Genomic DNA, 24,658 nt, shown 5'->3' on the forward strand with positions numbered 1-24,658 from the left:
ACTCAGACTCAGTTAGAGAGATCTCCAGACCAGAAAGCAGAGGCTGCAGCTTTTGACAGTTCAGTGGCCATTCTGCTTTCTGTGCCGCTGAGCTGAGGGACTCCCGAGAACTGAAGGAAGGAAGCCTGCAGGAGAAAGTAAAGGTAAGTAAAACTTAATGGGCCAGAATTTCGGGTCCCCACGGGTGAGTATGCACTGGGTACTCACGCGTACGCCCAACGAAAGTGCCGGTTTCGTGCATGCACTGCGCATGTGCGGGAAACCGGAACGTCCGTTCCCTTAAAGGAAGGGGTTCACAGATCGAACGCGTGCGCCTGGAACTTCTGTTTTTTTTGCAGGTTTTTCCGGGAGGGTAAGTCTCCAGCAGCTACGCTTATAAAAAGCAGTCGCAAGGCCTGCTTTTAACAAGGTAAGTGGTGAATTAAGTAAAATAAAACATTTTTTCCGCAGGTTTATTATTTTAAATACTTTAAAGAAAGGTAAGTTTATTTGTAGCCCCGTTAGAAACTGTAATTAATTTTTTCAAAAATTTAAATTATTGTTTAAAATAGTTATTTTATGTAATTTATAGTTAGTTTAAAAATGTGATTTAAAAAAATTAATTATTTGAAGTTTTAGTTATGTTTTGGGGCTGAATTGTATTCATAGATTTGACAGGTCTTCCTGTCAAATCTATGAATACAGATTCCCTGCTACCATTGGCTCTCCGTGGCCCACCTGATCCCAGGGGATGCTTTGAACTAACTGCGCCCCTGGGATACGCAAGCACTGCACGCCAGCAGTTGGAGCAGGCCCAGGATCGGAATCCCATGCGGGCCCACAGCACAACGGCCGGAGCGCTAGGTAAGTGCAGGTCGGAGGCTTGCACCCGCGGGAAGCCTCCGACCCAAATTTCTGGGCCATTAAAACACTTTACACTTACCTCACACACTTATCTCTGCACACATGCACCCATCACTCAGCTGCACAAAAGACATCTCGACCCCTCCAACCCCTTCAGACCGACAGTCTGCCTCGCTAACTTGGCGTGATTCGGAGCCGTTGGGAAGCCCACACTTCAGGGCTAAAAATAGGGATTAGGCAACAAACTGCCTGTTAACTACCTGTTAACAGGCAGTTAATTGGCACTAGTCCGCTTCCCGCCTCGGGGTGGCGGCTCCCAGCACAGGTCGGATACCCACCTCCTGGGACATTGACATGGGTTCCTGCCCCCCGATTCTGCAATTTTCCCACCACTCCTGCCTCCAAACCCACCTCCTAGGGGCTTGGAAATTCGAGCCCTGTGACTCACTATTGAGATTATTATTACATAGCGTTCCATATGTTTAGCCATCAAAGATGCACAGTACGTCTTCAGTAAGTCTGACTATCTGACTAAGAAGGCATAATGTTCAAAGGTCTGGAACTTGATTTCTGAAAAAGCTGTGACATCTTACGGAGTGGCCTGCCCTTTCTTCAGTATGCTGCATCATTTCACTATATCACTAATTGGCATGAAATATAGGGTGCCTTTCCATAACTACAAGGCACCATACAGCAATACAAGAGACTAATCGCTATTTCTGCCATTAAACCTTGGTGGGATAATTGATGCTGTCTCCTACTTACAGAAACCATTGATATTTTTTTAATGCAAGTTCAAAACTACTATGGCAACAGACAGGAACCAAAGATCATCTGCAACAGGGCTGTCGGAGTAGCAATTTATTGAAGCCAACTATTTGACCCACTGCCGCTCCCTTGGCTAAATAGTAAATTATTCTACTCATTAATAACATGGGTTTAGACAAGTGGCTGCTGACTCAGTCCACAGTTTTTATGAGTGATTTTTATTGCATTTGCAGCACATATCTCATTGAGTTCACTTACAATGGAAGTAACAATACTAAGGGTGAGGTCATTCTTTTTATTGCACTTTCATTCTTTGTTGCATTTTATAATGTTATTATATGTGAATGTTGCTTTGCTGCTTCTGATTCGTTTTGATCAGAATAGTCTGAGCCCACTTTCGCATTTAAGCACCTGAGTTGCAATGATGTATATTCCTAAAGTGCTGCACTGTTGGAGGTGCCGTCTTTCGGATGAGACGTTAAACTGAGGCCCCGTTTGCTCTCTCAGGTGGACATAAAAGATCCCATGGCATTATTTCGAAGAAGAGCAGGGGAGTTCTCCCTGGTGTCCTGGCCAATATTTATCCCTCAACCAGCATCCCTAAAACAGATTATCTGGTTATTAACACATTGCTGTTTGTGGGAGCTTGCTGTGCACAAATTGGCTGCCGCATTTCCCACATTACAACAGTGACTACACTTCAAAAGTACTTCATTGACTGTAAAGCGCTTTGAGATGTCCGGTGGCCATGTAGGATTCACAAAATTCCCACATTTCCCAAGTTATTCAACAAGGGACCCTGAAGGACAAGTTATTAAAGAAGGGAACCCTGAAGGACAATGGCTTTTGGACTTTATGGCAAAGACTGCAAGGTTAAAGCAGGGCCCTGCGCAGCATGTCAAGTTCAAAACTCAAAACTTGACATGCCCGGGCCTGTGGAAGACAGCTTTAGTTTGTTATTTCAAAACCAGACAGCTAAAGGAGACAGAACATGCATTCTTCCCTTTAAAACAAATCAACTCACGAAGTTAAAACCCATCAAGACTATGCATATATAATCGCCTACAGTTCAAACTAGCTACCAAGCCAGGAAGACACCGATTTACATTATGCATAAACAAACACCAAGACATTAAAAACCATTTAACAATGGGACAACCGCCCAAAAACCAGTTAAGGTGAATGACTATAATCACCTTAACGAGCCCGCCAAAAATCAAACAAAGAACTAGCCCTGATTTGGCGCGCAGATAACAAACTCAGAAATAGTATAATTGTAGGCCCACTGGTAACCAAGGGGTGGGCAGAAGCGGGCAGAAACAAAGCAGACTCGCAAGCAGGCACATGCTCAGATGCAGGGTTACTCAAAACTCAAAGAAGCAGACGGAACATCACGGCGAGGAGGCACGGTGGGGCAGGCTCGACCAAAGATGACTAGGCCGCAACCGCAGCCTTACACAGAGACCGACCATGAGCACTGCGGTAACAAAGGGCTGGGTAAACCATACCTTCAGATCATTACCACTGCACAGGTAATGATCTAGGCCACCGCGACTGAGCCGACACCGAAGATCACCAGCCGAACCCCAACCGCAACAAAAACTCGATGACCAGACCACCACCAGAAGAACAAAACCTGAAGTTTTCCACTCTACAAGATAAAGTACCCAACAAAGACTTTACTCCCTATCTCTAACGGAGAAAAGGTGGTACTCACCCAGACAAATCCACAACCGCGCCCTTACTGCATCTGCGGACTCCACCCAACTGAAGAATCTTTGCAGATTCTAAGACTGGGACCACGTGGCGATGGCAGGCCCCAAAGGACACAAAGAGCGAACCCCAAAACCGCAACCGGCTTAATTGACAGGATTCGAACTGTCAAGAAACCCCTATTGGTGAGCATAATCCCTGGCTCTTGTAGTGCAATTTAGTTAGGTATTGGGGGTGGGACAAGGGCAGGGGGATTATTAATGTGATTTTCCCTCGTTGTGCCGTGTGTTCCCCATTCTTAATTAAGTGTACTTTTGTATGCCTGTAATCACTCCAGTAATTTAAGTGTGTAATTTTAAGTGTGACTCTAAATAAAATACAGTTTTCTTGCACCAAACCAGTTGTCTACTCCAATTCTGTATCGCTGCCTGTACCTAAGTCCGGTGTCTAGAACCCAGGGGTGTGGGAGCAATTCGAACCACTCAAAAACAGTCAGGGGCAAAGCTGACTGCACACAGCACCCCCTACAGCCGTGAAAGGTGCTATATAAATGCAAGTCTTGCTTTTTTAAATTATGGGGAAATAAAGAGCAATCAAGGGTGCTGTTTGTGTGCAAAGCCTGTCCACTTGCCACCATTCCAAGTGAACACAAGGGTAAAAGTAAATGGAATAAGATAAGGATGATTGTCCCGTCAAAGTGGCATCTTCCAAAACACAAGAGGACCAGAAATCCATGGGCTGCAATCTTGGCAGTTCCACCGGGATTGCCCTCACTGGGTGCACTCTAGACTTGGGTTATATTGCCCTGTTTAGCTTTCCACTTAAAACAATAAGTAATGGAATGAAAGATGAGACCACTGAAGTTTAGATCCTCTTACTGCTAGAAGGTTTGAAAGAGTATGTTTTATTTTTTGTTGGGAGAAGCAGTGATCCAGGACTTGAGAGTAATAAAGTACTTAAGTTATACGATAGCAAAAGTCTGCGGATTCTGGAAATCCGAAATAACAACAGAAAACGCTGGAAAAATTCAGCAGGCCAGGCAGCATCCATGGAGAGAAACAGAGTTAACGTTTCAGGTCGAAGAACTTTCGTCAGAACTGGAAAAAAAGCAGGAAATCATCTAGAGCCATCCTTTATTCCTTAACCTGTCCCATTACCACCTCCTCTTGCCTTGAATATCTCTTAATGTCTCTCAATGTCTCTTAATCTCTCCTGCTTTCTATCCTATCACTGACCTTCCCTTTTGTTCTTTCATCCCCTCCCCCCTTTTCCCAGCCCCTAAACTTGCTTTCCATTTCCTGCTTTTTTTCCAGTTCTGACGAAACCTCTTTGACCTGAAACATTAACTCTGTTTCTCTCTCCACGGATGCTGCCTGGCCTGCTGAGTTTTTCCAGCATTTTCTGTTGTTACTTAAGTTATACGTTTCCTACATTACAACAGTGACAATGCTTGAGTAGTATTTAATTGGCTGTAAAGCGCTTTGGGACGTCCTGAGGTTGTAAATGACGCTATATAAATCCAAGTTCTTTCTTTTCTAATAAGGCAAATTAAAGGTTTGTCCAGCGTTATCCTGACACATTACTATTATTCAACCACTAGATGGAAGTTAACATTGCGTAACTGTTACAGCTCCCTCGACTGGCAGAAGGTATATCATCACTCCCTATTGTTTGCCTTTTATATTCAGTACTGGGGAAGTGTATTTAGCAAAATACCAAATCAATAGATTCACCATTACTGCAGAGCATTGGCCAATATCAGTTCTATTTCTCAAAGGTATTGTTTAAATGCTTTTCATTTATGAGTGAATTTGAAGCCACTGGAAAAGCTGGCACAAATAAAATATATACTGAAATAGATTAAAAATAAATTTTGCAATTCTTTGAATTTCAGAAACAGTTCAAGCTGTGGTTGAATTTGCTTTAATGTGAAAACTATTTTTGATTGCCTCACAATCTTTAATCTTCCTGTTATGCTCCATCTCTAGCAATCACCTCTTCTATATCTGCTTGAGGATCCTAACCCCATTAATCTTTCAGTGGTAAACTATTTACCGCTATAGGTCTGAAATTATTAAACAAGTATAATGCGCCTCACTGAAATTATGAAGTTTGCTGTGGTGGACAAATTGAATATGTCCTGCTGCCTGAGGAAAAGCACACAATTTTCTTTTAATACCTGGGACTTTCTTTTCAGGAAGTCTGAGCATTGCAGGTAAATTACCATTTTCTACATTTTCATTCACCACATGCAAATTTGCACACCCCACAACTGTATTACAGACGTTTTCACCCATTAACCTTGTGGCTATTTTAAGTATATTTTAAGAGCATAATTACAGGTGTAGAGTTACACGTAGCCAAATCGCATTATCCATGATTTTTATTTGGAAATATTAAATTCAGAGAAAATGAATACCTTGCTTGCTAAAAGAGAATAAATTTGCAGCCCCTACAAGTGCATGCGTGCAAAAACCTGGAACTTGCGATCTGTCATGAATCTTCTTGGCAGATCCAACACATCACCGGGAAAAGGGCACCCGCGGGTGAAAAGTTCTGCCTAGCGAATGCCCGTGAAATACTTATGCCTGGTAAAAGTAGGCATAAGGCCTGCTTTTACCAGCCTAAGGGTTTAAAAGAATATTAAAATCAATGTTTTTCAATCATTTAAATATTAAAACACCTGTAAAATAAGGTACGGTTATTTTTAACTCCTTTAAAACATTTAAATTTATTTTTCAAAAACTTAAATTTTTGTTTTAAATATTTAATTAAATGCATTTTAATTAATTTTAATTTTTTTTTCATTTATTTGATGTGTACATCTTTTTCTTGGGGTATTCCCATTCATGCTTATATATACGGAATCCCCATAAGCACAAATGGAGATCTCATTCTTTCATTCGTTGGGCTGGCCCACGTGACCCCAGGGGCGCTTGCGAACAGCATGCATCCCGGGATACGTGGGCCTCTACCCGCATGTACCCGGGGAGGCCCAGGAGCGCGAGTCACCGTGGATCCCGAGGCCCCAGGTAGGCACGGATCTTCTTTGCGGATCGGAGGCATTTCCCCGTTGGAAGCCTCTGACTGCAAATTCAGGACCAATAGGTCTCTGTAATGGGCAGTATTTCACTTCCTAGCATCCAAATCTCTCACCTTGACAAGCACAAAATTGACTAAAAAAATTGGCACATCAAGGTAGCTGGATAATTGCTGTCTAATGCCTGTGTGGCTGCTGCCATGTTACTAAAATTGTTGTTGATCTTTAGTATCTGATCTCTGACAGTCCCAATGCAGATGCAACTATATTTCCTGGCATCAGTGGCGATCATGCATTCATGTCCTGGTGAATGCGCAGCTGAATTTCTTTTTGGTCTAGTTCTGAGTATGTGCCAATATGCTTTGACGGTTTAGTTACGAGAAAACATTTGTTTGTCTAGTGGTCAATTTGATCAGGCCATTGGCAGTCTAGTAAAGGGGCGGAGAAAAGATGCTTCTGAGAATAAGTTTTACGAATGATCCTGAAAAAGCAATTGAAGAGCTTCTGTTTACGATCAAGATCAAATTCCATCCAAAACCCAGGCTGCAATCTCAACACAATGTACCAAGGCATCAAGCAACTTGCTTGGGTATCAAAACTATATGAAAGCAACATGGGATAAGGGAGAGAACTCCTGGAGGAGTATAGGCATTTTCTGGGTTAAAAAGGAAAGTACAAGGATGAGTGTAACTAAAGACGTTAAGCATATTAAAAGTTTTTCCAATATAGTTACAGTCAAAGATTAGAGAGGAAATTAGAACTCATGAACAAAAAGTGGGAGTAAAATGAAAGACAAAATATTTTGAAATATTAGATTGAAATTGTCTAAAGCATTCATTGGAGAGGGTGATACTAACTTGCTATTAATTTTCTTCATAACTCCTTGGTATGCAAGAGGATTATGAAGTCAGTGTGGCAGAGATACCTGATAAAATAGAGGGACTCCAGACTAACAAATCCTCTGGGCTAAACAATATATAACCCAGGGTGCTGAAGGAATCTAAGAAAGAGATTTGGAGCACTGGCTGTTTTGATGGAGAAATCACAAGCACTGGTGAAGTTCTGTAGGACTGAAGATAGGTATGGAAAGAGTGCTCTAGGTTTTCTGAACATAAACCCTCCAGTAGTCAATCATTTTAAATGAGTACAGTTAGCATTAAGATCAGAAACTGAGGCCAGGATGTCAAAACTAATCCAGGCAAGTACAGGCCCATTAGTCTAATCATAGAATCATAGAATGGTTACAGCATGGAAAAAGGCCATTCGGCCCGTCGAGCCCGTGCCGGCTCTCTGCAAGAGCACTTCAGCTAGTCCCACTCCCCTGCCCTTTCCCTGTAGCCCTGCAAATTTATTTTCCTTCAGGTACTTATCCAACTCCCTTTTGAAAGCCATGATTCAATCCGCTTCCACCACCCTTTCAGACAGTGCATTCCAAATTCGAACCACTCGCTGAGTAAAAAAGTTTTTCCTCATGTTGCCTTTGGTTCTTCTGCCAATCTGTGTCCTCTGGTTCTCGACCCTTCTGCCAATGGGAAGAGTTTCTCTCTATCTACTCTGTCCAGACCCCTCATGAATTTGAACACCTCTATCAAATCTCCTCTCAATCTTCTCTGCTCTGAGGAGAACAACCCCAGCTTCTCTAATCCATCCACATAACTGAAATCCCTTATCCCTGGAAGCATTCTCGTAAATCTTTTCTGCACCCTCACTAAGGCCTTCACATCCTTCTTAAAGAATTGGACACAACACTCCAGTTGAAGCCAAACCAGTGTTTTATAGAGGTTCATCATAATTTCCACGCTTTTGTACTCTATGGGGAAAAATTAATTAGCGGCCATTTTGGATCGTGCTCCATTCAAGCACTCCACTTCCTTCTTAGAATGTTAACCCCAAATATTGGGGTGGTGCATTCTGCAACGCTATGCACTGGGCCACGTAGTGCTGCCCCATGGATGGGCTCTTCCTTTCATTAAAGGGAAGGGCTGAAGAGCACAACTCTGCGGGACCCTACTGGACCACCAGGGAGCGGGTTGCCGTGCCAGCCGGGCTGCCAGATCGCGGCACAGACCCCGCGTTCAAAGACGCAACGGGCCACGTCAAGTAAGTTGGCCGATTTCGTTTCCCCCAACCACCACCTCCACTTTACTTAGCACCCTGTGAGCCTTCTGCTGCTCCATTTACGCCCCTGAATCAGTCGCTGTCATCGCCCGGCACAGATTCAGGGGGTGTGGGCAAATTTTGCAGGTGGGCCACAAATGGGGCGCTGCGCACGGTGATGAAGTCATCATCACCTGCGCAGCAGAATGGGGCGCTATCGGTTACCACCGCTGTAGGATTCGCAAAATTGAACTTTACATTATAAAGGGTCAAATGGCAGAAGAGGCCATGATTTTAAAGACTGTTTTAAAAGCCCAGAAAAAGGGGCATACAAAATGGCCGCCATATCATGTGACCGGCTTATTGGGACACTTTAAAATGGTTCCTGCGAATCCTCAGACAGCTTTGTGGATTCAACCCACAGCAAGTTCTGGAAGCCGTTTCTGAGAGAACGAAACGAGACCCACACGTATGCATATGGATTAGATGCAGATCCAGTCAAGATCGGCCTGAAGACAGAGGCCATCTAAATGTTGACCCAGACAAAAGGGGACAATTTCATATTCATGAGAACAGCACCCAGGACTAGATAACGAGATCAGCAGGACATTAAAAACAATGAAGGTCATTCCAGACCAGAGATGGGCCTTTACCGGCCGTTTAAGACATTTTAAAATATAATAGCTACCCCGCTGTGCTTCCAGCCTGCCAAAAGTTAAACAAAGACTAACCTGATTTTGGGCAGGAAGTGGTAGCTTCTGGGGGAAAAGTATAACTGGAGGAGTTGGAGCTGTACAGACACTCACGCAGACACTCGGGAAACTCTGAAGGAGACACCGGAGTTGTAGTTGGAGACAGCAGTGGGTGAAGAGGAGTCACTTCAGGAGAAGATCAGCAAGCTCCTCTCCACCACCGGAGGAGGAAGAAGAATTAAACCAACACCAAGAAGGCCGTTCGAAGCCGGCGTCCCACCCCGGGGAAACACATCGTGAGATCATCGACCATCACCGGGCCGTTGCCGAAAGGAGAGGCCATCGACCCAACTTGGGAGAAGAACCAAAAAATAAAACCCCAAGAGAAGAAACCTTCCAGCCACCCTGGCTCGGGAGAAGAGATAAAAACAAACTGAAGAAGTGATGGGAGCCAGCCCAAGGCTCCTCTAACCAGGGTCGAGCCGATGATCCTCGACCCCGCCGACATCCAGGCCCGCCGGTGTCCAGCCGCCCCGACCCCCACCTCAGGAGAGAGGTGTGGCGCAGCTCGCAGGGGTTCCATGATCCACGAGGAGACGGAGCGCCTGAAGGGATCAAAACACAGACTTGACTTCAAAACCTTGCACTTCCCAGTGGGATTGTTGAGCATGTTTCTGGCCCTTCACAATCAGATCTAAATAGGTTTAAGGGGGTGGATTTAAGGGTACAATAAACATGAGTTGTTGTCCCTCGATATTCCGTGTGTTTCCTTATTTCATGATGATCTTTGTAGAGTATAAGATGCCTGTATTTGCCTTAGTTAGTACTGTGTTGTTATGATTTGTTTGTGTTTTTCCCTCCCATGTACTCTCTTATCTGCTTGCATTTGATTTGATATTTTTCCTTATGCAATAAAATTTCATTTTGTTTCATCAAACTTGGTCTACAAGAGTTTTCTCTACATTGTAGTTCCTGCCCCTAAGTATAGAATCTAAGGTGCGAGTGGGTCGAACCACTCAAGGTTTTACTGTGCAAGAGAGAGAGGCCTCTAGAGAGAGAAACCTCAGAGACATCTCTCGAGGAAAACCCCTTACATAAAATGGTGACCGCGGCAGGACTCTGGCAGCAGGATTGCAATGTAGTAGATCCAAGTTTGAATGGTCGAAATGCAATGGATGAGAGGATAGCGGATTATGTCTTTGGCAAGGTAAATCTCACTAAGCAGTGGATTTCCGATCTCTTGCTGGATGGGTGTCCGGTGGATGCAGCCATCAGATGGACAGAGAGCAAAGAGCATAAGAAGTCAGTGGAGAAAGCAGTGTGGCTGATGTATTACAAGAAGCAGGTCCAGATGTTGGACCGGGTCATTGCAGCACAGGCAGCCAGGATCACAACCCAGGCATCAGAGATAGAGGAAAAGGCCATGGGTGGGGAAAAACTCATCACAGCGCTTCACGCGCTAAATCAGGAATGCCAAGTGGTAGCTAGTCAACATCAGGCTAGGATAGAGTACCTGGAGTGCCAGGTTACTGAGGCAAAGATTAATGAAACGAGGATACGGGAGAAAAACGCCCGCCTCGCACAACAGCTAAGAGCGCAGGAGGAGAGAGTAGTGGAGGTTAAGGCAGCTTACAAGCTAGCCCTCGAGCACGGGTTTGAGAGCACAGACCACAGCCCTTGCCAAAAGACCATAGAGGACCTAAGAACGGCCCTGGTAAAGGCAAAAGGCATGGTGTGTCTCGTCAGCCCGAAAGCTAGTCACATGGACTTTTTAAAGGAATCAAAACAGCCGATTCCAGCTGAGGTAATTGTGGTACCAGCCACCGAGCCCTCAGCACTGCCGAGCAACAGTGAGACTTGGCCGGAAAAGGAGGGGGTAGTGAAAGAGGAGGTAGCCGAGGTGGAGTGTGAGGAAGAACAGCCACTGGTAGCAAAGCCGGGACCGGCACCAATGTGTCCCGCTCGGCACCAGAGGTTCGGTCCCAACGCTGCCGATGGCGGTATCGGACCCCACCAGAACCAGCTCATGGTGCCCTACGTTGGCCCGCAATTAAGGTCCATGGTGAGCCACCTCACACGACTCACAGTAAAGGGAGATCCCTCGATTCATTTCAGGGAGATAGAGGAAACAGCAGCCATTAATGACTGTGATGAACAGGAACAGGTGAAACTGTTGCTTTTCTCCCTGGATTGCACAATCCTTCAGTGCCTCTCAGATGAGAGTAAGAGGGGACGGAAAGGGTATACGGATCTCAGGGAGGAAGTTTTAGAAGTGATGGGAGTGGACGACAGTAGTCCGTTCGACCATGTAGAAGGGACCGTGCAGCTATCTGGAGAACCCCCACGGGTTTTCGCAGAAAGGCTGTGGCCAGTGTATCGACGCAGCTGTCCGGGCATGCCTGAACGGGCTGCAATGAGCAACGAACAGCGGGTTCATTGGCTCCGTTGCTTGGTTACCAACAGCTTGCCAGAGATACGGGCCCTAGCCAGGTCATGGTTTGATCCCCAAGGTCCCGGTGTCATGGAGGAGACGGTGCTCCGTCAGCTCAATGTTGCGTACAAGAATTGTAGAGGTCAGGAAACACCTCCCCAGAAGGGAAAGGTGCATGAGGCAAAACCTGCAGCCCCAAGCAAGAAGGAATGGCGTTAGGAGGGGAATCGCCCTGTCCAAGCCAAGCTCAATTGCTACGGGTGTGGGAAGAATGGACATTGGCGCAAGGACTGTAGAAATCCGTGGAAGGATAATAAGGGAAAATTTCCTGCAGCCCAAGCCCAAGCCCAGACTGCCGCCCCAGCACCAGCCCAAACCCAAGCCGTAGCTCCTGCCCCAGCACAAGGAGCTGGTGCAGTTATGGATCCCACTGCGATTGAATCGATCATTGAGACAATGCGGTCTCTGATGATTTCACAGGGAAAAATAGCCGTCACCACTGGTCTTGTCGTTCCCGAAACCCCAACCGCTGTGCCCAAATGACTAGAGCCAGCGCAGCCTGTCGACCTGTGTCCCCCAGAAAGACACGCACAGGAAGAGACCTCCTGTAAAATGGAGGAATACCTGTGGTGCCAGGTTGGGGAGGCTAAGTTAGTTGAGCAGGCTTTAAGGGAGGAGAACGCTAGGTTAACAGCGAGGGCTGGCAGTTTAGAGGGTCAGCTAAGGGCTTGTAAATGGTTTCACATCAATCAGTGCAAACTATTTAAGCCGGGTGCAAGAGTACCAGCAACCGAAGCCAGGTCTGAGGGTAAAGATCCTCAGCCTGAGGCGTGCGATGAGTCACAGACCACACAAGCTGGCGTTGTAGCCTGCTTGGAAGGAGAAAAGGTCCCGCCCACCTTGGGGGAGGTTTCCCCGATGGCCTGGGACTCGGACGAGGAGGGGCCCGAACAACAAGGTCCTGTCCTCGACACGATTCTGGAGGAGGTGGAGTCGGAGGACGGAGGTCCCGCCCTCGACTCGAGCGTGGGGGAGGTAGAAATTGGGGGCAGAGATTCTCCACCTGTAGGGACAGGTGAGGAGGAGCCGTCTGCCACAGGCCCAATTCCCGAAGGGGCGGAGCCTGAGGGGAGGGAGCCGAAGCCCACAGTTGTAGAAGAGCCACGGGCTGTGAGAGCTAAAGTCCCACCCGAAGGTCCACTCGCCAAGGGAGCCTGCCCGAATCCCAAAGGGGCGGAGCCTGAGGGAAGGGAGCCAAAGCCCACAGTCATGGAAGAGCCACGGGCTGTGAGAGCTAAGGTCCCACCCGAAGGTCCACTCGCTAAGGGAGCCACGCCCAAAGTACCTTTTCGCAGGTCGACTCGTACGCCTCAGCCAGTAAAACCTTGGCCCGAGTCCCCCGTTCTCAGTAAACGCCAACTTCAGAAATCCATGAAAAAACACAGTCCCCGATTAACAGCAAAAGGCTGCGGGGAACCCGAGCCACAGGTCACTGCAGCCCCGCCACAGGGAGCGGCGAGCTGCAGTCCAATCAGGGATTAGGCAAGCCGCCCGGGGACGGGCGGCGCTGTACATAGTTTAAGTTTAAGTTTAAGGTGTGTAAATATTAAGGGGATTAGAATTTAAGTAGTTTTAAATCTGTCCAGTATGTGTGTAGTTTTGGGATCGAGGTCGAAAGACCCGATCATGCCGTCACCTAAGCCAGAATCTCTCGGGAGCCTGGCTATATTGTGTGATTTGTTGCAGGAACCAGGAGAAAGATGAGAGGGATCCTCATCGCGTTCGTGACGATCGGGTGGAGCTGGGCCTATCGGGCTCGCACTAAGGACTCTACCATCTACGGGTGCTCTGGCAACAGAGGCTCCATCGCGGCTGATGGAACCGGCCCACGGGACGCTGAAGGGACTGCTGTCTACTTCCATGAAGGAAGATGGCCAGGCTGGCTGGGGTCGAACTCTACTGAATACTCCAGCCAGACGGGGTTTGCGTACAGAGAAATGTCTCTGATGTGCCCCAGGGTGCGGATCATTGCACCCAGGATCAGCGTCACCGTGAGCAAGAAGATTTGCTTGAACTGTCTGGGACATGTACCTTTGGACCGTTGGTGGTGGCTGCGCAAGTTGAGCAGCACCATGAAGAACTCCACTGTGGAGTGGGAGAGAATAGGTAACAACACCCATCAGACTATTACGGAAACTCACGGGCGGTTGAGTGTCTGTTGGGACAAATGGTGGGAACCAGATGAGGGGATCTACATCTGTATGTGGGGTTCAGAACGCGCTTGCCCCACAGGCGTCTCCATCTTTTTCCAAAGGCAGTGGCAGGATGCTGGACAAGGAAAGAGGTGGGACGTCAGCACACGGGCGTGCGGAGTCCCATGCTCTCAGATCCCAGTAAACGCCACTGAGCTCATCACCCGACCCCACAAGCCCCTGCCCACAATTCCGGTAGCTAAAGCCCTCAAGGAAGGGTGCCCCACCATGACAAAGGGACCCGGGAATGGATTGGTATTGGTACCCACAGGTCAGGTACTATACCAAGGGGTCCACTGCGCGGTGGCTTCGGTGATTTTAAAGCTCACCGAGGTACGATTGCCAGAGTGGTGCTCCAGGGAAACGGAGCAATTATATCAGGTCCTGTTAACAAACATGTTTAAACAATTTTACGAATTCGACTTTGCCGATGTCGACAGCCGAATTGTACACCACACCACATGAGGTCTTGGACAAAATAGGGAGGCAAAGGGGTGCAGTAAATGATATTTTCACAGCTTTTAATACAGGAACTTCCGTCATCAACACACTGGATGACGTGGAGCTGCAAACCCAGATCAATGGTTTAAAAACACAGTTAAGAAAGATACTGACTGATGAGAATAAGGTAGTGGGTTCTGAGTTACATGAGGACCAGGCCAGGACACTACACTTAAAAGAGATTATAGCTGAGCTGGAGAAACATGCCAGAACGGTAAATGCTCTCTTCAGGGAGGATCGGAATGCGTCCGATCAGGCTGCGCAGAACGAAGCTTGTGTGCTATACGGGGCGTGGTTACTGGGTGAGGGCTGCAGTAATCTGGAGGATTTAAAGCAAGGTTTAGTCCCCTCCTGGATCAGCAACAAGCACCTCGAAGCCCTCCACCCTTTTGAGAATACATTGAGTCCATGCCAGCTCAGACTAGCTTCAGAGGCCTACTCAGTCCCAGTGGACTGTGGATGGTCTAATCACACCATTATGGGTATAGTAGTAAGAATGCCGGTGATGGGAAAGACAGCAAAACCCGCCCCGGTATACAGGGTGGAGAACATTGGAGTCATTCAGGGGGTTGCGCACATTCGCTACACAGGGGTCCCACCTTACGTCATTCGATGGGAGCATGCAATGACGGGTACTGACCTCTCGGGGTGCCGGAGCCGGGGAGCACACATCATCCTGTGTCCCCAGCACTTGAATGCCCATTTAAAACCACAGTGCGGGTTCAGAACTGCTGGCGCGAAGCCTATAAATTGCACCATGGAGGCAATGGCACAAGGCCATGTACCCCCGCAGGTGGCATATATAGGAGGTGGGACACACTGTGTCACCACTGCAGCGCCCCACTACCAGCATGGACAGCACGGTTGGTGTCCGGTTAGTGACAGCAGCTTCTGTTTCAAGCCCAGGGCAGAAGTTCAAGTGGCCCAAGAGCGAATTGTCCCCATTCCTGAACCTTCCACTGTTCACATCACCGTTAAAGAGAATTTCACCGATCTGTAGCGATTCATTGCACATTTTGGATATATCATTCCCCCTCTCCCTGAACACCTCACCAAGATATTAAAAGCTGTTGTTGTTTCACAGAAACACTTCTACACACTGGAGCAGAAGATTTTAGATATAGGGGCAGACATATTGGACATAGTGACCTCACCGTGGTGGGACCTGTTCACTAATATAGAAGTCCCTTCCTGGATTAGGATAGCCTCCCACATTCTTGTTGTGTGCCAGGTTGTCATTGTAGTTTATTTACTGTTTGTACACTGTAAAAAGGTCAAACATTCACAAAAGTACGAGAATAGAGGGGAATGGAGGGAGCATTATGTGCGGGTAGAAGAGGAGACACCCGTTTAGATTTTTGCTGCTTTGTATAAAGTTAAAGTTTTCCCTCCCTCCTCTGTATTATTTTTGATATGTATTCATGTGCATTTTTGAATTTTCATGTGTGTACTTTATTTTATTATTGAAGTCTTATTAGATGTGTTGTTATTATTAAAAGGGTAATGTGTATGCACTAGGTGATGTAGGGGTATAATGACCCCCTCCAGCCTGGAAATAAGTTGTTAGATTTTAACTCCAAGGTATTGCCATCTATAGATGCTTAATGTACACTAGATTTTTCTGAAATGGGAAATGCATGTGTCGTGGGGGTCATAGATAGGTAAATACTGGGAATGGTTTGATTGTGGAAAGTCAGAAAATTTTGATCACCCAGAATTATGATACTTCAAGCAAGTTACAGTATCATCAGGGGGGAGTGTAGGATTCGCAAAATTGAACTTTACATTATAAAGGGTCAAATGGCAGAAGAGGCCATGATTTTAAAGACAGTTTTAAACGAAGCACAGAAAAAAGGGGCATACAAAATGGCCGCCATATCATGTGGCTTATTGGGACACTTTAAAATGGTTCCTGCGAATCCTCAGACAGCTTTGTGGATTCAACCCACAGCAAGTTTTGGAAGCCGTTTCTGAAAGAACGAAACCAGACCCACACATATATATATGGATTAGATGCAGATCCAGTCAAGATCGGCCTGAAGACAGAGGCCATCTAAATGTTGACCCAGACAAAAGGGGACAATTTCATATTCATGAGAACAGCACCCAGGACTAGATAACGAGATCAGCAGGACATTAAAAACAATGAAGGTCATTCCAGACCAGAGATGGGCCTTTACTGGCCGTTTAAGACATTTTAAAATATAATAACTACCCCGCTGTGCTCCCAGCTCGCCAAGAGTTAAACAAAGACTAACCTGATTTTGGCCGGGAAGTGGAAGCTTCTGGGGGAAAAGTATAACTGGAGGAGTTGGAGTTGTGCAGACACTCGGGAAACTCTGAAGGAGACACCGGAGTTGCAGTTGGAGACAGCAGTGGGAGAAGAGGAGTCGTTTCGGGAGAAGATCAGCAAACTCCTCTCCACCACCGGAGGAGGAAGAAGAATTAAGCCAACACCAAGAAGGCCGTTCGAAGCCGGCGTCCCGCCCCGGGGAAACACATCGGGAGATCATCGACCATCCCCGGGCCATTGCCGAAAGGAGAGGCCATCGACCCAACTTGGGAGAAGAAACAAAAAAAGAAAACCCCAAGAGAAGAAACCTTCCAGCCACCCCGGCTCAGGAGAAGAGATAAAAACAAACTGAAGAAGCGATGGGAGCCAGCCCAAGGCTCCTCTAACCAGGGTCGAGCCGACGATCCTCGACCCCGCCGACATCCAGGCCCGCCGGTGTCCAGCCGCCCCGACCCCCACCTCAGGAGAGAGGTGTGGCGCAGCTCGCAGGGGTTCCATGATCCACGAGGAGACGGAGCGCCTGAAGGGATCAAAACACAGACTTGACTTCAAAACCTTGCACTTCCCAGTGGGATTGTTGAGCATGTTTCTGGCCCTTCACAATCAGATCTAAATAGGTTTAAGGGGGTGGATTTAAGGGTACAATAAACATGAGTTGTTGTCCCTCGATATTCCGTGTGTTTCCTTATTTCATGATGATCTTTGTAGAGTATAAGATGCCTGTATTTGCCTTAGTTAGTACTGTGTTGTTATGATTTGTTTGTGTTTTTCCCTCCCATGTACTCTCTTATCTGCTTGCATTTGATTTGATATTTTTCCTTATGCAATAAAATTTCATTTTGTTTCATCAAACTTGGTCTACAAGAGTTTTCTCTACATTGTAGTTCCTGCCCCTAAGTATAGAATCTAAGGTGCGAGTGGGTCGAACCACTCAAGGTTTTACTGTGCAAGAGAGAGAGGCCTCTAGAGAGAGAAACCTCAGAGACATCTCTCGAGGAAAACCCCTTACACCGCCACCGCTAAACTCCCGCTGAATTTAGCAAGAGTCGCTAGAGGTGCCGCATCCGGGCAAAAAGTCGTTTGCGCCCTGTTAGCGCACCCCCCCAGGGGCGCTAACGAGAGGCACAAATGCACTGAATTTCTAGCCCTATACCTCTATTCACGAAGCCCGGTATCCTGTAACCTTTTTAAACTTCTTTCTCAACCTGCCTTGCCACCCTCAACGATTTGTGCACATATACCCCTGGGTCTCTCTCTTCATGCACCCCCTTTAAGATTATACCCTTTAGTTTATATTTCCTCTCTTCATTCTTTCAACCAAAATGTATCACTTTGCGCTTTTCTGCATTAAATTTCATCTGCCACGTGTCCGCCCATTCCACCAACCTGTCTATGTCCTCTTGAAGTCTATCACTATCCTCCTCACTGTTTACTATGCTTCCAAGTTTTGTATCATCTGCAAATTTTGAAATTGTGCCCTATACACCCACATCCAAGTCATTAATATATATCAAGACAAGCAGTGGTCCTAGAACCAACCCCTGAGGAACACCACAGTATACCTTCCTCCATTCCGAAAAACAACCGTACTCCACTATTCTCTGTTTCCTGTCACTTAGCCAATTTCATATCCATGTTACCACTGTCCCTTTTATTCCATGGGCTTCAACTTTGTGGGCAAACCTATTATGTGGCACTTTGTCGAATGCCTTTTGGAAATCCATGTTCACTATGTCAACCACATTGCCCTCATCAACCCTCTCTGTTACCTCATTAGAAAACTCAATCAAGTTGGTTAAACACGATTTGCCTTTAACAAATCCATGCTGGCTTTCCTTAATTAATCCACACTTGTCCAAGTTACTGTTAATTTTGTCCCTGATTATTGTTTCTAAAAGCTTCCCCACTGTCAAGGTGAAACTGACTGGCCTCTAGTTGCTGGGTTTATCTTTACACCCTTTTTTGAACAAGGGTGTAACATTTGCAATTCTCCAAGTCCTCTGGCACCTCCCCCATTTCCAAGGAGGATTGGAAGATTATAACCAGTACCTCTGCAATTTCTTCCTTCACTTCCCTCAGCATCCTAGGATGCATCCTGTAGTGTATGTACCTTTAAGAGCCCCTGTGTACTGTAATACCAGTAGTGACCACTCGGGCTATATAAGCCTGTATAGTGTCTTGTATCTTTTAGTTCACCTCCAGACTTTGTTCAGTAAACACCTGTTAAACCAACTCCTGCATTCCGTGTCTCCATTAACACACGGATACAACAGTGGCGACAAATTGGAAACGGACTTACCTGCAATTCGGCAGCACCTCAAGGAGATCGATTCCTCAGACGAAGGTCGAAGAAAAAAAAAAGAAAAAAAAACAAACTGTGGTTTCACCAGCTAGCCGGGCTGGTGGCAGGTACTGCACTAATCCTTCCTGGGCAGCGGGCTGGGGCTCGAACGGGTGGCTCTGCAGCGGTACGCAGCGAGTCGGAAGGGGGAGGCAAACAGAGACGGAGGGTGGAGCACTCGGGAGACAGCCGGCGCTGCAAAGCAGGTCGGCGTTCGGACCAAGCAGAGGGAGGGAAAAGTCCCAGAGAGTCCGGCGGGAACGAGTCTCCAACTATTAAAAATATCTGTGTAAATAAAAACCACGGAGAACAGCGTTGTCAGCAGCGGCAGCGGCGGGAAAGCACGGGAGGCGCCATTATTTCTCGGCAGGGAAGAAAGGAAAGCGCGGGAGGCGCCATTTTTGATTTTCAGGATGCCTAAGACTGGCAATATTACTGCTTTCGATAGTGATATAGAGGATTGGACCAAATATGTGGAAAGAGTGGAGGTATATTGCACAGCAAATGAAGTAGAGCATGATAAAAAGGCATCGGTACTTCTAAATCTGATGGGCGCAAGGACATACGGGCTGTTACGAAACTTAATCACTCCAGCCAAACCGATGGACAAGAATTTTAAGGAGATTGTTGATACCCTACAGGAGCACTTAAACCCAACACCGCTGCTGATAGCGGAACGATTCAAATTCTTCAGGAGGAATCAGCATAAGAATGAAAGTAACGCTGATTACCTCACTGAATTAAGAAAGCTGTCAAAGCACTGCCAATTCGGGGCAGGACTGGCAGATTCTCTACGAGACAAATTCGTCTGCGGTCTCCTAAGCGAAGGAACACAGAAAAGACTACTTTCTGAGAAAGATTTGACACTGGACAAGGCTTTCAGTGTGGCTGTATCATACGAAGCAGCAGCAAGAGGAGCTGCAGAGATACAGCAAAAGCCACAGGACTTCAGCACCCATGAAATGACACAGGGTTTCGAGAGATGTTATCGCTGCAGCAGATCCACCCATGACCAGAGGGACTGCTGGTTCAAGGACAAAGCATGCAGGCAATGCGGAAAGATGGGACACATTGCACGTGCATGCCGATCTGGAAACAAAAAATCCACTGACAGAAAAAAAATCAATAAGGAAAAGTACAGAAAGGTACAAATGATGATGGACAGTAGCTCCGAAGACCAGAAGAGCGATAGCGACTCCAGAAACAAGAGACTAAGCTGTCTCAAATTACATAATATAATTGCCAAAGAAGATTACCAGACCATTTGGGTTACCCTCACGATAGCGGGGTCCCCAGTTAAAATGGAGCTAGATACAGGATCAGCTCTGACCATCATAAGTCGACAGGATTACGAGCAGCTATTTCCGCATATACCTTTGAAAGACACATCCATTATCTTGAAGACATATACGGGGCAGAAAGTATACCCCAGAGGGAAAATAAGGGTGCCTGTTGTATACAGCGGCAAGGAAATACAGAAGTTGTATTTATACGTTCTGCAAGATGGTGGTCCACCGCTGTTGGGACGTGAATGGATCAGGAAGATACATTTAGACTGGCACTCCATTCAGGCACTGATGGTGACCAGTAAGAAAAAAAATGATGATGACGTCATACCTGAACGATTAAAAGACATCTTCGCCAACACCAAAGAAGTGTTTCAACAGGAACTAGGAACCTTGAAAGGCGTCACCGCCTCAATAAAAGTGGAAGATGCGGCAATTTCCAAGTTTTTTAAGGCAAGGCCGGTGCCATACACAATTCGTCCAGCAGTCGAGGCAGAGCTGGAGAATTTGGAAAAGGCAAGCGTATTATCCAAGGTAGATTGGAGTGAGTGGGCAACACCCATCATCCCAGTCATGAAGAAAATGTTGAATAATGATAAATCTGAAGAACAGAGAAAAATTCGCATCTGTGGGGACTTCAAGGTGACTGTAAACCCAGTCCTTCACACAGTACAGTATCCTCTTCCGAGGATAGAAGATATTTTCGCCTCACTATCCGGAGGGAAACGTTTCACCAAAATTGACTTGGCACAGGCATATCTACAGATGGAGGTTGAGGAGGCCTCTAAAAAGTATCTCACGATAAACACACACAAAGGCCTGTACCAGTACAATCGACTGGTTTTTGGAGTAGCATCAGCTCCAGCTATCTGGCAAAGAGCTATGGAGCAAGTCCTGCAAGGGATTCTGGGGACTCAATGCTACCTTGACGACATCCTTGTAACAGGAGAAAACGACAACGAGCACCTTGCCAATTTGGAGCAGGTGCTCACTAGGCTGAGAGAACGGGGCCTACGAGCAAATCGCCCCAAGTGCGAATTTTTCCAGAAACAAATATCATATTGTGGCCATATAATTAACGAAGAAGGGTTGCATAAGTCACCTGAAAAAATTGAAGCGGTCATAAAAGCCCCAGCACCTGAAAATGTCTCACAATTAAGGTCGTTCCTGGGATTAATAAATTACTATCATAAATTTTTACCGAACTTGTCAACTGTTCTGCACCCTCTTAACGCACTGCTACAAACGGGAGTAATTTGGAAATGGAGCGAAGACTGTAAACGTGCCTTTCATAAATGCAAAGGCTTGATCACATTCAAGGAAGTGTTGGCTCATTACAACCCATCACTGCCAATCAGACTGGCGTGCGATGCATCCCCTTACGGCGTAGGAGCGGTATTATCACATGGATTCCCTGATGGCTCGGCGCGGCCGATAGCTTTTGCGTCACGCTCATTGAACTCAGCTGAGCTTAACTATGCCCAGATCGACAGGGAAGCACTCAGCCTGGTATAGGGAGTGAAGAAATTCAACCATTACCTACACGGACAAAAATTTACCTTGTTGACTGACCATCAACCCCTCGTCTCCATATTCAACCCTAAAAAGGGCGTTCCCATTATGACAGCGCAAAGGCTACAGAGGTGGTCCCTTTTCCTAGGAGCATACCAATATGACATAGAATACAAAGGATCAAAACAGCATGGGAATGCTGACGGTTTATCGCGCCTACCGTTGCCAACGGTAGAAGAGGCACCTGCAGTGGACCCAGTGGAGATGTTCCACTCAACCATAGTGGAATGTCTACCAGTAACAAATTCTACCATTGAAAAGGAAACGAGAAATGACCCGACTCTCTCACAAGTCTACGATTTAACGGTGAAGGGATGGCCAGCACATGGCGAACCACTGTTGCCAGCATTCTCGCAAAGAAGAGAACAGCTGTCAGTGTGCCGAGGAACCTTGATGTGTGGATCCAGAGTGGTGATTCCACCCAAACTCCAGGATAAAGTGCTAAAGGAGCTTCACGAGGGGCATCTGGGTGGAATGAAAATGAAGAACCTAGCCAGAGCGTTTGTGTGGTGGCCAGGTATCGATGGAGACATCGAAGAAATGACCAAGAGCTGTCTAGGATGCCAGAAGGTCCAAAACGCCCCACCACAAGCCCCTCTACATCCATGGGAGTGGCCCTCATCTCCATGGCAAAGGGTACACATCGACTTTGCTGGTCCATTTATGGACTCAATGTTCTTAATCGCAGTTGATGCACACTCCAAGTGGCCGGAGGTAATAAAGATGTCCTCCACCACCACGGAAAAAACCATCACAGTATTAAGGACCATATTTGCCAGGAATGGGCTGCCTGAACAGATCTGTTCTGATAATGGACCGCAATTTGTGTCCGAAGAATTCAGGAAGTTCTTAAAAAACAATGGGGTTAAGCACTACACGTCTGCCCCATACCATCCCGCCACCAATGGATTAGCTGAAAGGTTTGTCCAGACCTTCAAGAAGGCCATAAAGGCCATGGGTAATGAAGACATAAATCTACAACATAAGGTAAATAACTTCTTGTTTGCGTACAGGAATGCAACACATGTGGTTACAAACCAAACTCCCGCCATGATGTTTTTCAATAGAAGACTAAGATGCCGGCCGGATTTGATCAAGCCAAACATCAGAAGGGACGTAGAGAACCGACAATTTCAAGGCATGAATGAAAGGCCAACTAGAACCTTCCAGATAGGTCAACAAGTTTTGGCCCGGGACTACCGTACCGAGAAATGGCAGCCTGGAACTATTTGCACACGACTAGGACCGCTGATGTATACCGTGGACATTGGAGAAAGCATAATAAGGCGCCATGCTGACCAGATCGTAGAGTCATCCGAAAAGGGACAACCTACACCACAACTCTATACGCCTAATGATGAAGCAGAGATACCCATGGTATCTACCTCCGATCCGGTGATACTGGAACCAGATGAACCCGACACTGGCATTCAAGCCGAATCGACCTTGCCAAAAGAACCTACTACACCACCGAAAACTACTACACCACCGAGGCGTTATCCGGACCGAGTCAGGAAGCCTCCAGAGAGACTGACTTATAATTGATTAACTGCAGCAAATGTGTAGATTATTGTTCTTGTAAACATGTTAATTAATGATTACTTAAAATGTTATGTACTAATTATCTAAAAGGGGAGGAATTGTAGTGTATGTACCTTTAAGAGCCCCTGTGTACTGTAATATCGGTAGTGACCACTCGGGCTATATAAGCCTGTATAGTGTCTTGTATCTTTTAGTTCACCTCCAGACTTTGTTCAGTAAACACCTGTTAAACCAACTCCTGCATTCCGTGTCTCCATTAACACACGGATACAACACATCCCAACTGGTCCTGGTGACTTATCTACTTTAAGTACAGCCAACCTCCTCTTTATCAATTTTTATCCCATCTAGTATCTCCTCCACCTCCTTCTTCACTATGTCTATGGCAGCATCTTCTTCCTTTGTGAAGATAGATACAAAGTACTCATTAGCACCTCAACCATACCCTCTGCCTCCATGCATAGGCCTCCTTTTTGGTCCCTAATCAGCTCCACCCCTCCTCTTACTACCCGTTTACTATTTATATGCCTATAGAAGACTTTTGGATTATCTTTAGCTGCCATTCTATTCTCATACCCTCTCTTTGGCCCTCTTATTTTCTTTTTCCTCTGAAATTTCTATATTTAACCTGATTCTCAGATGTATTCGCGACCTGACATTGTCATACGTGCTCTTTTTCTGCTTCATCTTACTCTCTATCTCTTTCATTATCCAGGGAGCTCTGACTTTAGTTGCCCTACCTTTCCCCCTATTGGGAATGTACCTTGACTCTACCTGAACTATTTCCTCTTTAAAGTCAGCTCATTGTTCCATTACAGTTTTGCCTGTCTAACATCAATAACAATTAAAGTAATAATCTATTCTACCTAGAAACTGCCCCAAAACTGGTCGTAATTTAGAAGAAAATCCACATCATGAACTCCCTTCCCCTGCCCACCTTGTAAAATAAATCAAGTGGTGCTGTTAATATTGATGTGACCCTCAATCCTCCTTCTCAACAGATAACAATCTAACTCCGATTTGAATGTGTCATTTAACCCAAAATCAACTTCTTTGAAATTCTGTTCCACTTGCTTAATATTCTATGTGGATATGTTTTGAGCATTGTCTCAGCATTGCCTGATGGTAATGAATCCCTGACATCAACTGAAATCGTCGCGTCCTCGTTACAATCATACCAATCGGTGCCAATGTGTGTTCAATATTGCCTGAGTAGGCCTGGCTGGATATCTTGAGCTTATTAGGCTCATTTATCTTGTTCCGAATAATGGGAGAAACATGCAGCCA

The 24,658-nt window shown here is 46.3% G+C and overlaps 1 protein-coding gene across 2 annotated transcripts in view; it reads right to left on the reverse strand.

Annotated features, from left to right (window-relative positions):
• LOC147107057 (leucine-rich repeat-containing protein 4C-like) overlaps positions 1–24,658 on the reverse strand; it is a 1,510,012-nt gene that overhangs the window by 655,298 nt on the left and 830,056 nt on the right. The gene's annotated exons all lie outside the window — the stretch shown is intronic.

This window comes from Somniosus microcephalus, chromosome 15 (assembly GCF_052327205.1).
Source record: "Somniosus microcephalus isolate GS21.2 chromosome 15, FLI_Smic_1.0, whole genome shotgun sequence".
In the NCBI taxonomy this organism is placed as follows: Eukaryota; Metazoa; Chordata; class Chondrichthyes; order Squaliformes; family Somniosidae; genus Somniosus; species Somniosus microcephalus.